Source organism: Manis javanica, chromosome 8 (genome assembly GCF_040802235.1).
Source record: "Manis javanica isolate MJ-LG chromosome 8, MJ_LKY, whole genome shotgun sequence".
NCBI lineage: Eukaryota > Metazoa > Chordata > Mammalia > Pholidota > Manidae > Manis > Manis javanica.
In genome coordinates, this window is record NC_133163.1 from 45213683 (window position 1) to 45228016 (window position 14334).

Here is a 14334-nt window from a genome sequence, read left to right on the forward strand (position 1 = left end):
ACAGACATCACTTGGCAAAAGAAGGATTGGGGGAGGGAGAATATAATGAGATTATAAAGATATCTGAAACTTGGTCTGATGGCAAAATGATTAGTTTGTAGGGGCAGAGGACAGTGTTTCAAATGATGAACACTTTCAAAGGGAAAACTAAGAGAGGCTGTGTACTTCCTAAGGAATCAGATTGAAGGATCTCTTACTGAATATAGCTTTCCGCTATTAAACACCCACTGAGGGCCCATCCTGCCTTTCCTACAGACTATTCTGCTTGGTTTGTGTTTCATAATTATCTACTGAATGAATACACCAGTACCTAAGTAGTTTTTTAGCATTTACTATATTCTTGCTGTGATAGAATAATGTAGTACAAGTCACAATTACTTCATGGTGGTTAAAGTAGTAGTTTATGCCTTCCTGTCTTCAAGAACCTCACAAGGAGAATTGGCCAGAGCACAGACATGTCTTCCTTCTCACATTTGGCCATTTAGTTACTCAAACATCCAGCTCCTAAATTTTTTCACCATTGTATTTTCATCCTTTTCAGTTTTCAGCAGCAAAAAGCATTTTTAACGACTTCACAGCATGAGCCCACCCTCATTTGCATGAGGGTTACACCCTGAGTGTATATTGTATCCTTGTGCAGTATATTTTTAGCTATGTTGGGGAACCAATTAGGTTAAAAAGATCTTACTGCTGAGCATCAGGGAGTTGTCACACAGTTGTCTTAACCTTTGCCTAAGATCTGCCCCTAGGTGGAACCTTCCTACACTGTTGGTGGGGACGTACATTAGTTCAACCATTGTGGAAAGCTATATGGAGGGTCCTCAAAAAACTAATAATAGAAATACCATTTGACCCAGGAATTCCACTCCTAGGAATTTACACGAAGAAAACAAGATCCCTGATTCAAAAAAGATATATGCACCCCTATGTTTTCACAGCACTATTTACAATAGCCAAGATATGGAAGCAACCTAAGTGTCCATCAGTAGATGAATGGATAAAGAAGAGGTGGTGCATATACACAATGGAATACTATTCAGCCATAAGAAGAAAACAAATCCTACCATTTGCAACATGGATGGAGATGGAGGATATTATGCTCAGTGAAATAAGCCAGGCAGAGAAAGACAAGTACCAAATGATCTCACTCATTTGTGGTGTGTAACAACAAAACAAAACTGAAGGAACAAAAACAGCAGCAGACTCAGATTCCAAGGGACTAGCAGTTACCAAAGGGAAGGGGTTGAGGAGGGAGGGAGATGGAGATTAAAGGGTATTATGATTAGCACACATAATGTAGGGGGGTCACGTGGAAGGCAGTAGAGCACAGACAAGTTGTGACTCTCACCTTACTACGCTGATGGACAGTGACCACAATAGGGTGTGGAGGGCGCTTTGATAATATGGGTGAATGTAATAGGGTGAACGTGGAACCACACAATGTTGCCCATGTGAAACCTTCATAAGACTGTATATCAATGATACCTCAATAAAAAAATCTCCCCCTAGGCTATATGAAAACGCCCTGCCAAGGTAACCCTTTTTTCCCATTATGTAGGAAAGAAAAAGCAGAATGCCTAGTTTGCATCCAAACACCACTCTGAAGTCCCCAAAGCAGGGAGAGGGAGGGGTGTGTTTGTGTGTGTGTGTCCCAGTCACTTCTGCCTACACAAGTAGAGATTCTCCTACCCTAGGATTTGAGGCCTGCCATATTTTGACCCATTCCTTACCTGTAAGGGACAGCCAAGCCTGAATATGCCACATGCCCTCTTAAGTCGAAGTGCTGCACTCATTGATCCTTGCTGAAGAGGGAAGGCTTTGGCATTCATGATTCATCCCACATGGCTGTGCCTTCCTGTCTTTAGTCCCCTCCCTCCCCTCCATACATGGGATCTCTTACTTCCAGCCCTGCTGGTTGTACCCAAGGGCTACCAGCCTCTAAGATGTATCCTGACTGGTATCAATGAGCTGGGCCAATTGCTTTCCCAGGGTCGGGAATTGTACTTCTTGGCACTTTAGAAAGAGATAGTTTATAGTTCAGTTCTTGACATTGGGAAAATGATACCATTTTCCTGAATGAGACAGTTAGCAGTGGGAGCTGAACTTGGAAGAATGCCATTAGCTGGAGAAGAGGCCATGTGCAGCCTGCAGAGCTGAGGGAAAGAAGGTGCCAGCTGGGGCAGAGAAGAAGCAGACATGAGGAGAGTAGCTGATGCCTGCCAACATGGAGCCCCAGATTGGAGAGCCACACTCCTCCATTCGAGGTTCCTGGAGCCTCCTTTGATCCAGGACCACTCCAGTCTCTCTTTTCTGAGGCCTGGTCGGGAGGTCAGCTCTTGCTGGGTTCCTCTGCATGTCTACCCTTACCAGAAACCCTCCACTACTTAAGCTAATATGGCCATGTCTGTTTACTTACAACTGTAGTGCTACCTCTGGTTTCACCTCCCACTATTCATTGGCATGAACTCCAGACTAACTGAACAACCTTTCACATAAACATGCCCTGGGCTCATCCCAAGTCAACATAACGCCTCCCTGTACGGCTCTTCCTGCCAAAGCCAACGATCTTCAAAAATCATCTCAAATGCCATAAACCTTGAAGTCTGTTGTTTGTTGAACTGAACACTGAACCGTTGAAAAACACATACACAATACTTCTATTAAAAAACTAATACCATTAGAGAAAAATTAGAAAATACAAATAAGCAAAAGAGTTTACTACACAGAAAAGTCCCCAACATTTTTGCTTCCCTCTTTCCCTATCTTACCTCTTTAGAGCTCCCTCCCTTCCCCCTGCTTTCCTGCATTCCACTTCCTTCAAGTATGCTTCAGGCTAGGACACCTGTGGGGAGTGGGGCTGGTGTCCCTCATTACTGCCCTGCCTTGCTCCCCCATTCACTAGTTGTCTCTGGGTCCTCTGAGATTGGGGGCTGGTGAGGGGGGTCAACACAAGGGAGCAGAAGAACACTCACCTCGTACAGATGTAGTCTGAAGTTGGTGCCCTCTTCCTCCATGGAATGCTTTTGTGGGTTCCTTGCCAATTCCTCGACTGGGGACTTTGGCTGGAAGTCCCATGACCTTCTGTGGCTAGTGGCATTATAATTGCCCTTCCCAGCTCTTGGCTTCTAGTGGTCAACTCTCTTTTACAGTCACCCTGCTTCTCCAGACGGGCATCTTAACAGGGGCCCTTGTTCCCTTCCTCAGGATCCATGTCTGGCCCACAGACACACCCATCTTTGCCTCGCACAGCTTGTCCCCTCAGCATCAAGGGTGGCTCTCAGGCCTAGGCCCTGCAGCTCTGATCTCTGAGGCTGTGCTCTTAGCCACGATGAGTTTATTTTTGTTTTTCAAACACACCAAGCTCAGGTCTTCTCACTAGCTGTAGCTGCTTCCTGGGAAGACTGCCCTCTCTTCTCCTGCTCCCCTGTCGCTAGTCGTCCTGTGGCTAGTTGTTTTATTCTAGACAGAGCTTAAATGCTGCCTCTCACCGAAGCGTTTCCTGACCACCCAGCTTAAAGCAGCAACCCATCCATCATCACACGTGTTTTAATGCACTGCGTGCACTTAACCACCACCTGATGTTTTCCTAATTTATGTAACTGGTCTGCTGACTGGCTGTCAAATGAAATAGTGTAACTACAATTTCGGGGTTGTTTTCTCAAACACTGCCACCTCGGTTCCCTGTCAAACCTCTTGTTTTCTCTCTGGTTAGGAGAGTTCCTTGATAGCATAAAATATTTCCCTAATACTTAATTGTTAAAAGTGCCCTTTCTGTTAGGAAGATTCAGTTCTGTTCATTTAAAAAATTCGATCTCCTATTTGAATCAAACCTCTTCTTCTTTGCATGCTACACCTGTGGCTCTGGGGGTGGGAGTGCCAGTCTCAAGGCCTGTTCTCTTGCACTGCCAGTCTCACTTGTCCCCTGGTGTTGGGGAGGAGTGGAGGGAGACAGGATGCTAGCTTATGCGACCACCCATGGCGAGCTGACTGTATTCTCTCCATCAGTTTCTTTCTTTGTGCATCTGCGTGTTGCTGCTCGATTGGTTGCTATTCTTTTGGACGTCATTGCTTTTGTATTTAACCCAGCAGGGCTGTGAGTCCCAAGAGTGGGGCAAATATTCAAATAATGATTTTTTCTCATCTTTTGGATCTTTGGGTGGCTTTTTATGGTTTCTTCAGGATTACTTTTTCTACAACTTTTAAAATCATCTCCCTGTCCTATTTTCTTAGTTTCCAATGTATTAGTTCTACTTTTTTCCAAATACCCCAACAGATTAGTCAATTGCCTGGCAATTTTTACAAATGCTTGAACACATAAAATCTGTCAGTTCCATTTCTCTCCTGGGCGCCCTTCTTCCCCGCCTTCCATCCTCCCTCTAAAATCTGTATGGGATGCTCTAGAGGCAGGACACGCAGCTGTCATCCTGAAGCTGCCTTACTGGCTTCTCAGAGGGAGCCACTTGGTCCATCCCATGTGTTCCCTGTCTTGTTAACTCATTTTGCTGGAGCTCATGGTCCATGAGGGGAGAGCTGTTGTATTTCTGGAAATGTTTTTCACTTCATACTCAGTTGATTGCTGGTTTGGCTGGTATGATAGATATTTTCAGTTTGCCTCTCCAGAACCACTCTCCACCCTTCATCCTGCTCTCTGCCTCCAGGTGCCTGATTTTTTGGAACTACATCAACTGGATCCCTTGCTTTCTGGTTTCTACTTAAGTTCAGCTAAAGTCTTAGGAGGATGAAGAGGAGGACAAGGTATTTATTTCCGCAGTCTATACACTGAAAACTGTAAGATATTGATATAAGAAATTGAAAAAGTCAAATAGAAAAATATCCTGTGTTCATGGATCAGAAGAATTAATATTGTTAAAATGTCCATACTACACAAAGCTATCTATAGATTTTATGCAATCTCTATCAAAATTCCAAAGGTATTTTTCACAGAAGTAGAAAAAGCAATTCTAAAATTCACATAGAACTTCAAAAGACCCTGAATAGCCAAAGCAATCTTGAAAAAGAAGAACAAAGCTGGCGGTCTCACAATCAAATTTTATTACAAAGCTATAGTTAACAAAACAGTATAGTTTTGGCATAAAAATGGACATGTGGACCAGTGGAACATAATTGAGAGCCCATAAATCACATGTATATGGTCAACTAATATTTGGCAAGGGACCAAGAATATTTAGTGGGGAAAGGATAGTCTCTTCAGTAAATGGTGTTTGGAAAAGAATGAAATTGGATGTTTATCTTAATACCACTCACAAAAATTGACTAAAAGTGGATGAAACATTTAAATGTAAGACCCCAAACCATAAAACTCCTAGAAGAAAAAATAAAAACAAAACAAATAAACCCACAAAAATTCCCTTGACATTGGTCTTGGCAACAATTTTTTAAATATGACACCAAAAGCATAAGCAACAAAAGCAAAAATAAATGGGACTACATCAAGCTAAAAGTTTTTACTCAGCAAAACAACCAGAATGGGAGAAAATATTTGCAAACCTTCTATCTGATAAGGGTTAATAGCCAAAATATATAAGAACTAATACAATTCAATAGCAAAGAAGCCCAAACAATCCAATTTAAAAACAAGTAAAGTACTTAAATAGACCTTTCTCCAAAGAAGACATACAAATGGCCAACAGGTACAAGAAATGATGTACAACATCAGGGAAATGTAAATCAAACTCATGAGGAGATAGGACCTCACACCTGTTAGAATATCTGTCATCAAAAAAGACAAGAGATGGCAAGCATAGCTGAGGATGTGGAGGAAAGGGAACACTTGTGTGATCACTGTTGGCAAGAAGGTAAATGGGTACAACTACTATGGAAAACAGTATGTAGTTTCTTCAAAAAGTTTAAAGTGGTCCTGCCATATGGTATAGCAATTCCACTTTTGGGTAAATCTTACAGTAATGAAATCACTGTCCTGAAAAGATATCTGCACCCCCATGTGCACTGCAGCATTTTTTACAATAGCCAAGACATGGAAACAACCTAGGTGTCCATTGATGGATGGATGGTAAAGAAAACATGTCACACACGTAGAGGAATATTATTCAGCCATGAAAAGGAGGAAATCCTGCCTTTTGTGACAACATAGATGGACATTGAGAGCATTATGCTAAGTGAAATAAGTCAGACAGGGAAAGACAAATATAATATGTTCTCATTTACATGTAGAATCTTAAAAGGCTAAACTCATAGAAATAGAGAGTAGAATGGCTGTTGTCAGGGGCTGGGTTCAGGGGAAGTAGTGGGGGAGATGAGGAGATGTTGATCAAAGAGTACAAACTTTCAGCTGTAAGATGAATAAGTTCTGGGGATCTAATGTACAACATGGCAACTGTAATTAATAGTACCATATTATAATGTATTTGAAAGTTGTTAAGAGAGTAGATATTAAATGTTATCACCACACAAAGAAAGAGCAATTATGTGAGGTAATGGGGGTGTTAACTAACTTTATTGTAGTAATAATTTTGCAGTATATAGATGTATCAAATCATTACATTGTACACTTTGAACTTAGGTCAACAATGTCTTAATAAAGCTGGAAAGAAACATTTTAATATGCATTAGTTTCCTTTCAATATTTACCCATGTGTTTAAAAAATTATATATGGTATGTACTCAGTTTCCTAACATAACACATACATTCTCCATTAAAAAAAAGAACTATTCATAAATATAATTAGTTTAATAATACTGTTCTGAATGCATATATCATGGTATAACTTAATAATTCCCTTATTGTTGGATATTTTGATGGTTTCCAAAATACTGTTAGAGCTATTCTTGTGCAAAAGGATTTTTCCAGCATTTGGATTATTTTCAGGAGAGTGACTATATTGAATTGGACTCTCAGCATCTATAGACAAGGGAGATATACCAACATTGAATGCTTTCGTTTATTTAGAGTACTGCCCAATTTGATTTACCAAAATGGTTATCTTTATTTTTAAATTTGCTTTTCTTTTATTATTAGAGAGAGTTGACTAGTTTCTCATCTGTTTGTTAGTCAACTACAAATGTAAATTGTGTGAGCCTACCCTTTGTCCATTCATCAAATGAGGTTTTAGAATTTATTTTAGTGGGTGGGTTTTCAACATATTCATCCTATATCCTTTTTTCCTGGGAATATTTCAATTTTAATTTTTTATTCTGGTATTTTTTATGTTTTGAAAAATTTATTTCTTTGCATAGTTGAATGTATTTATTATGTAGGGTTTTTGTGTATAGAGGGTGGGTGGGTGATATCATGCATTGCTTTTCAGTTTAAAAAGTACACCATGCCCAGAGATTTGACAAACCTGTGTGTTCTCTTATCATTTTATGGCTAGCCAGATTTACCTAATTATATGAGATAGAGTATTTAAATTATTAATGTGTCTCATCAAAGTTTTAACATCACTGAAAATATTTTTCCCAATAATTTCTGACGTGAAAAAAAAATCTATTCTTATGTGGAAATGTCTTTTTCTGAAATCATTATTCTAACACACTGGTATGTTTGAGTTTTTTTGTGCATCAGTCATAATTATTGCAGCTTTGTCAAATGTTCTCAAATCTCATAAGGCTGATTTATTTTAATCTTTCTATGGTTACAATATTTATTTGGTATTTTCACATATTTATTCTTTAAGGTGAACTTTAAAATAATTTTTTAAAATCTCATTGGGATTTTGATTACAGTCATGGTAATGCAATGTAATGATGTCTTTTTAACATTAATCTAGGAAAATCTTTTAGTTACGTCTTTTATTTTCTCAGTGGGATAGTATAATTTTTTATCATATGGCTAGAACACACTCCTTGTTGAAGTTTTGTATTCGTTTTAATCCATGTCTAGTCATGGGATTATTCATGATAATACAGAGAGAGGCCTAGAGATGGCCGTAGAGCTGAGCCTTGTTGAGACTGGAGTATGGCCAAGGGACAGGAAGCACCTAGCTCGGGCTGCCCAGACCGAGTTTTCTGTTTTTCACCTCAAACGCAGAAGTTAATTGGTCCTCTGCCATTAGGGTAATAAAGCACCTCCCTGGCTAGTTGCACCATCCCTGTCTGTGTCTGAACCAGCTGCCAGTTACCCCATTAGTCTCTTCTCAGGCTGCTCAGGTTTGCTCAAGACCAGTCAGACTTCCCTTTACCCAGGGCCCATTGTAGCCTTTCCTGCCTCTTAGCCACTCTCATACTAGGCATTTAGATTCAGTCCCCTTCAGAAGCCTTGAGGCCTGGAGTGGTAGGCGGTCCCGCTGTTGCTGGCCACAGTGCCCTGCACCTCCCTCTGTAAGTTCCTTTCAGCTCTGCCCGCGTCACTGCAAAGGTCCTGTGCGCTGTCGCTGTTGTGTGCAGCGTGGCTGGGCTGGCACCCTCCCCAGGACGCAGCCTGGCTGCTGAAGGTGAAAGTCCTGGTCACGCTGGAGGGGAGAGGTGGAATCTCGTTACTCTTCTACTAGCCTGGCACTCCCTGAGAACAGAGAAGGAGCTAGTCTAATAGAACTGGAGAGAAATGGATTCTTTTAGAATGATAAACTTTCTCCTTTTCAAAAGTAATCCCAAAATGTTCCTAGTAACAAAAGTGTATAAAAGTTTTAAAAGTGTGCAGTTTAAAGATGAACCACCACAAAGCGTAACATTCAAAGATAACAAATGATCAAACAGATACACACTCACTCTAGCTTAATTACCACATGTGGAAGCATTGAGAATGGTGCTCAGTGCTGGCTGAATAGCATCTCACACACCAGGACCTACTATGATGTATCTACAAAGATTACTCTCTTTTTTCATGTTTCCTGAGCCAGTGGAGGTCCTAGACCCCAACACCAGATGCTGTGCTGTTTCAGGGTCCAGTGGGCTTGGCCTGGGTGACTTGAAGACAGGTACAGAAGCAACCAGGCAATGAGCACATTGGATTTTTGACTATTACTCAGCTTGGTTAACTTCTCATTCTGGGTTAGGAAGAGAAGCAGTCACCTGTGGGATAGTGGCTGCTTTACTTCTGCTTAGACATGGTTTTGATCTAGTTATACTTGTGTTATGTATGGTTTCATTTTACTCTGGGGTCAGCTTCCTCCTGGGTTGTGTTGACTGCTAGCTCTTAAGTTGCTGAGTGTCCTTGTGTTTCTCACATTCAAACTCGCAAAGAGACAACGCCTCTGCGATCCGCTTGGGGACGTCCTGGTTGAGTGGAGCACTGCACGGGCAGTGTCTCCTCAGTACCCAAGTCCTTGACTTCCCAGTCTATCTTAGGAAAAGCTTGTGTAAACTCATGCAACCTGGACACAACTTTGTTCCTTCCAACCCCAATGAGCCTAAATAATCCACTCACAGATCAAATCAGTGGAATCTCCAATAAAAGAAATTTGAGAGCAGCCATGTTCCATAGAGAGAATGAAACACAGAATGTTCAGATGATAACTTCAGGAAATCAAACGTGTGAAGCTATCATAAAGAAATTATACAGTGCTTAAAAGGTGTCTGAAGAATTTCTTGAAATAATGATCGGTGTTTTTCTCTTGTATTCCCTCTTTCCCCCATACAATGAAGGTAGGTTGCCCTTTAGGGGTTTCTGCAGAAAGGATTTCTGCAGGCAGGACAGAAAGAAGAGGCCTTTTGAAGTCAACAGCCTTCCTCGCCCTTGGTGAAAGCCCTAATTGCACAGGAGAGACTCTGCTTGGTGTCCCAGAGGGGGAGGGTGGTGAGTGAAGGCTGTGGGGGGCCAAGAGAGAAAGAAGAGAGAGCAGCTAGTCCTCTAAACTGGAAAGGGATCAGAAATTTGTGGGTCTTACAGGTGGTAAAGATCTATATCCTGCTGTGTGGGCTCCTGGGAGGTGGTGACACAATAGTGAGGGTGATCCCAGAGAGCCTGGAGGGACCAGAGTCTCCAAGCTAGGCCATGATCCGAGTCTTGGCCTGTTCTGCTGCTGTGACCCATACATTTTCAGGACTCTAGTATGACACCGAAAGGGGGATCCTCAATAGTACCTGACACAGAATCTTTCACTACTCCAGTAGAAGGGGAATTGGAGCTGGAATTAAGAGATTTTAAAATAATAAAAAACATAGCATGTTCTTTATGACTGAGCATTTTTACTGCTAAGTATTTACCAAAGAGAAGTGAAAATATATGTTCACACACAAAAAAAACTTGTATGTAGCAGATCTATCCACAATATTCCCAAACTGTAAATAACTCAGATGTTCCATTAATAGGAGAAAGGATAAATAGCGATGTACTCATGTCTGATGGAACATTATAGAGCAGTAAAACGAAGGAACTACTAATATAACAATAATATGGATAAAGCTCAGAAACATGCTGAGTGGAAGAATCCAGACATAAGAATACATACTGTATAATTTCAATATTACAATACTCTAGAAAAGACTAATCTATAATGACAGAAAGCAGATCCTCAGTGGCCTTGGGTTGGGGGCTGGGAAGGGGCACAGTGGAACTTTTTTGGGGTGTTGTGAATGTTGAACATACTGATTATGTGTGGTTACTTGAGTGTGTAATTTTGTCTAAATTCATCATGCACTTAAAATGGGTACATTTTGTCTTATGTAAATCATACTTTAATAAAGTTGATTTTTAAAATGAATGAATTAATGATGCATGAAACAATGTGGAAGAATCTCAAATAGAAAACTCCAAAACATTATGCTGAGCCAAAAAAAGCCAGACATCAAGAATACATATGATTCCTTGTAGTGAAGTTCAGGAACAGGTAGTCTACAGTACTAGAAAACAGAGCAGTTGTTGCCTGTAGGGGTGGCCATGAGGGAACTGTGTGATGGCAGTATTCTCTGTATTGTTTGGGGGATGGTTGTTACATGGGTGAATGCACATATTGAAACTCCTTCTACACTTAAAACCTGTATCATCTTCAAGATTTTACCTTTATGTGATTTTATGAAAAAAAAAGACACAGAAAAAGAACAGTAACAATAAGGAGACATATATTTTACACATATGAGATCTTTGAGTGAGTCATCTCTGTACATTAATTCCTCTCACAATGGTTGTGTAACAGGCACTCCTAAGGCAAAGGGCAAGATGGATGACACAGCCACCTGATAGAAACCACATCCTGCTGGACAGCCCAATGGTTTCTATTTGCGTGCAGCCTTAACCCGATAGTTTCAGAAACATATACAGTGAACAGAAAATCAAACGAACAGTCATCAGCTCTGGCCCATACGGACAGCAACTGGTGGTCAGACATCACACTGGAGGGGCAGGAGCTGCCTTTCCACAAAACCCTGGGCTAGGGAAGGGCTCCTCCTCTGAGCACAGGGAATGGGGGCCATGAACCCTTGAACAAACTCTGAGCTCTTTCAACAAGAAGGAAGTGGGGATGGTTTTGGAGACCACCAGTACTTTCTGGTATACCTCCCATTCTTCCCAGCTCTGTAGCCATTCTTTCCGAGGCTTACGTCTCAGTCACATGTCCAGTTCCATGCACCACCCACAACCACCAGGTGGAAGTGCTTTTCCCCAAATATGTAAACCTCTTCTGGAAGATTGGGAATTGTTGGCTTACAATTTTCTATGCTTGGGGTTCTTTTCTCTTGGAAGTTCCTTGTAGTAAGGGCCTAGGTCTCCCAAAGCCTTGTGGGTTCCATTTGGTACATGCAACTAGGATGACGTTTTTCCCTGTTGTTCCATGTCTGTGGACCTCAAGGTGGTGAAGGGCAAATTCATAATACTGCAGGGGCTTTCCCTTTTATGTTACCTCCATGTCTTTAAGTATCCTATTCACCCCCCTCCGTGGAGGGGTGTGTGTGTAGTTTATGAGCCTCCTAGTCAAAGAAAGAGGATTGTCTCCTTGGTGTGGACTGGCTGGGGCCCGGAGTGGAGTGGCAAGCATTACTTGTGGCTTGGATGATGGATGCATGAAGATGGCCTGCTGTTGGCAGGCAGTTCTGCACGGACACTGATGGAAAGGAAGGCCCAGCCCAACCACCAGCTACTGCTTCAAGCTTGGCAAGCAGCGCTTGTTTTGGGGAAGCCTGCAGTTTTCTTGAGCTCACATTCTCCTAACTGGTCAGCACTTCCCCCTCCTACTTCTTACACTGTTTTGTTTTCTTTAATCTAGTCTAAGGGGCTGGAAGGTTCTCTCAGGTGTGTATCTGAATTTTTTAGTCCTTTTCTTAGACTACGTGGCTTTGTATTTCTGGGCTTTGTTCTCCAGTTCCCTGGAGGCTGACTTGCACCTAGCTGTCTGGGTTGGGGGCAGGGCAGTGGGTGGAGTAAAGGCAAACTGATGGAAAGACAAGTTGAAGAAGGAAATTTAAGTGGAGGAACCGGAAGGAGAAAGAGAGAGAGAGAGAGAGAGAGAGAGAGAGAGAGAGAGAGAGAGCGAGAGAGCGAGCGAGCAAAAGATGCTTTTTTGCAATATCATCCAGCCCCATCCATATATACAACTAGAAGCAAGAACTTAATTCAATGTGTACTACAAAATTGCTCCCATGGGTTAAAAGGGCTAATGCAGTTTTCAAAGAATATTGAAACTTGTTTGAACCAGGATGGTATCATGCTCAGAACAGTCCTCCAAAACACCAGGTAAACCCATCATGTTCCTCACCAACTGCCTTGTCAATGGTTGGTGGATCTAATTAGCCCTTTGCTCTCATCAGAATGGATGTATTCTCTAACCAATTACAGCTATGTAATTTGTCTAAAGCTGGGTTATCTAATAGAATTTTCTGCAATGATGGAAATATTCTGTGTCTACATTGTTCAGTATGGTAGCTGCCTGCCATGTGAAGCTATTGAGGACTTGAAATGTTACTAGTGTAGCTGAGGATCTGAACTTTTAGTTTTATTTAATTTCATTCAACTTTAAGTAGTCACATGTGACTATTGGCTTCTGTATTAGATGACATAGGTCTAACATTTATCTGTGTGCTCTGGTGAAATGTGAAGGGAGATTCATGGTGCCCCCACTTGTAAGCAAATCAAAGCAGTGGTCTACCAGACATGGAATGGGTGCTCAATAACTCTTTGTTGAAATACCTAAAATGTTACCCTTGAATGAAGTAGGACTTGGGTTTTAGGTAATAGCAGTAATGGCGGTTGGGGCAAACCCAATTTCTCTTGCCAGTTCCCTCTACCTCCTCAGGTGAAATATGGGTCACCCCTTCTAGAACTAAGAGTGGGTCCTTGGGAGGCAGTTTCATTTTGTGAGACAGGTGATAGATACAGTTACCAGGCAAGGAAAGTTACACTTCAAGTGAAGTTGGAGAATAGCTTGCTGCCTGCCAAAAGGTAGGACCTCCAAGATATGGTGATGAAACATCATTTCCTAAAGTATAAAAGGTGTTCATTTATAAGAAGGGTGGGCTGGATGTAATGGTTTGTCTTGGAAAATTCCCTAGAAACTCTGTTTCCCCTGATATCAGGATATTACATCTGCCCCTCATTAGATTATGAGACAAATTATCACCCAGTGCTGTATCTTGCTATGCTTCTGTGGCCTGTAGTACTGAATAAGTCTTCTTTGATGTCGTCATTTCTCTCACCACTATATCCAATCAATCAAGTCCTGCTGAGCTTATTTCCCAAATACTACCAAATATGTTTACTTCTTTCTCTCCCAGCTTCCACTGCTTTAGTCAGAGCCACAGTAATTCTTGTCTGGACCATTCCTGTGGGCGCCTTGCTTCCCATCATGTAATCCTCTAATCAGGATCATCATGGACAGCTGGGCAGCTTGAACACTGCATGCAAGTGGCTGGCCAAGGATGTTAGCCTGCCTTCCTGTGTCCTGGTGTGGACCTCTGTTTATGTGAAGGGAGTACTTTTTAAATTTGCACAAAGGCATCACTTAATCCTACTGGTAGAGACCTAAACTGTCCAAGCAGTAACCACCAGCCACATGTGGCTAAATTTTAATTAACTAAAATAAGTAAAATTTAAAGGTCAATTCCTCAGTCATACTAACCATACTGCAAGTGTGTGCACATGTGGCTACTACTGTATTTCGAAATGAAAATTTCCACCACTGCAGAGTTCTGTTGGAAGCACTGAATAGACTGTGCTTTCTAAACCATTCTCTATACAATTTGCTAGTGTGAGTGATCTTTAATGCCCATATAAACATGTCCTTTTCCTGCTTAGAAGCCTTCAATGATTTCTGCTTCAATCAGCAGCGATCAGTTAGCTGGTGGTGAATCAATTCTGTGACTCACAACCAGTATTACAAAACAAAACAGCAAGAGAGAATAGAAGGGAAGGCACTTATGGATCTTTAGTATTGTGAAAGTTTGTTTCAGTTAGATCTATACTTGTCTCTATATCCAGATACCCATTTC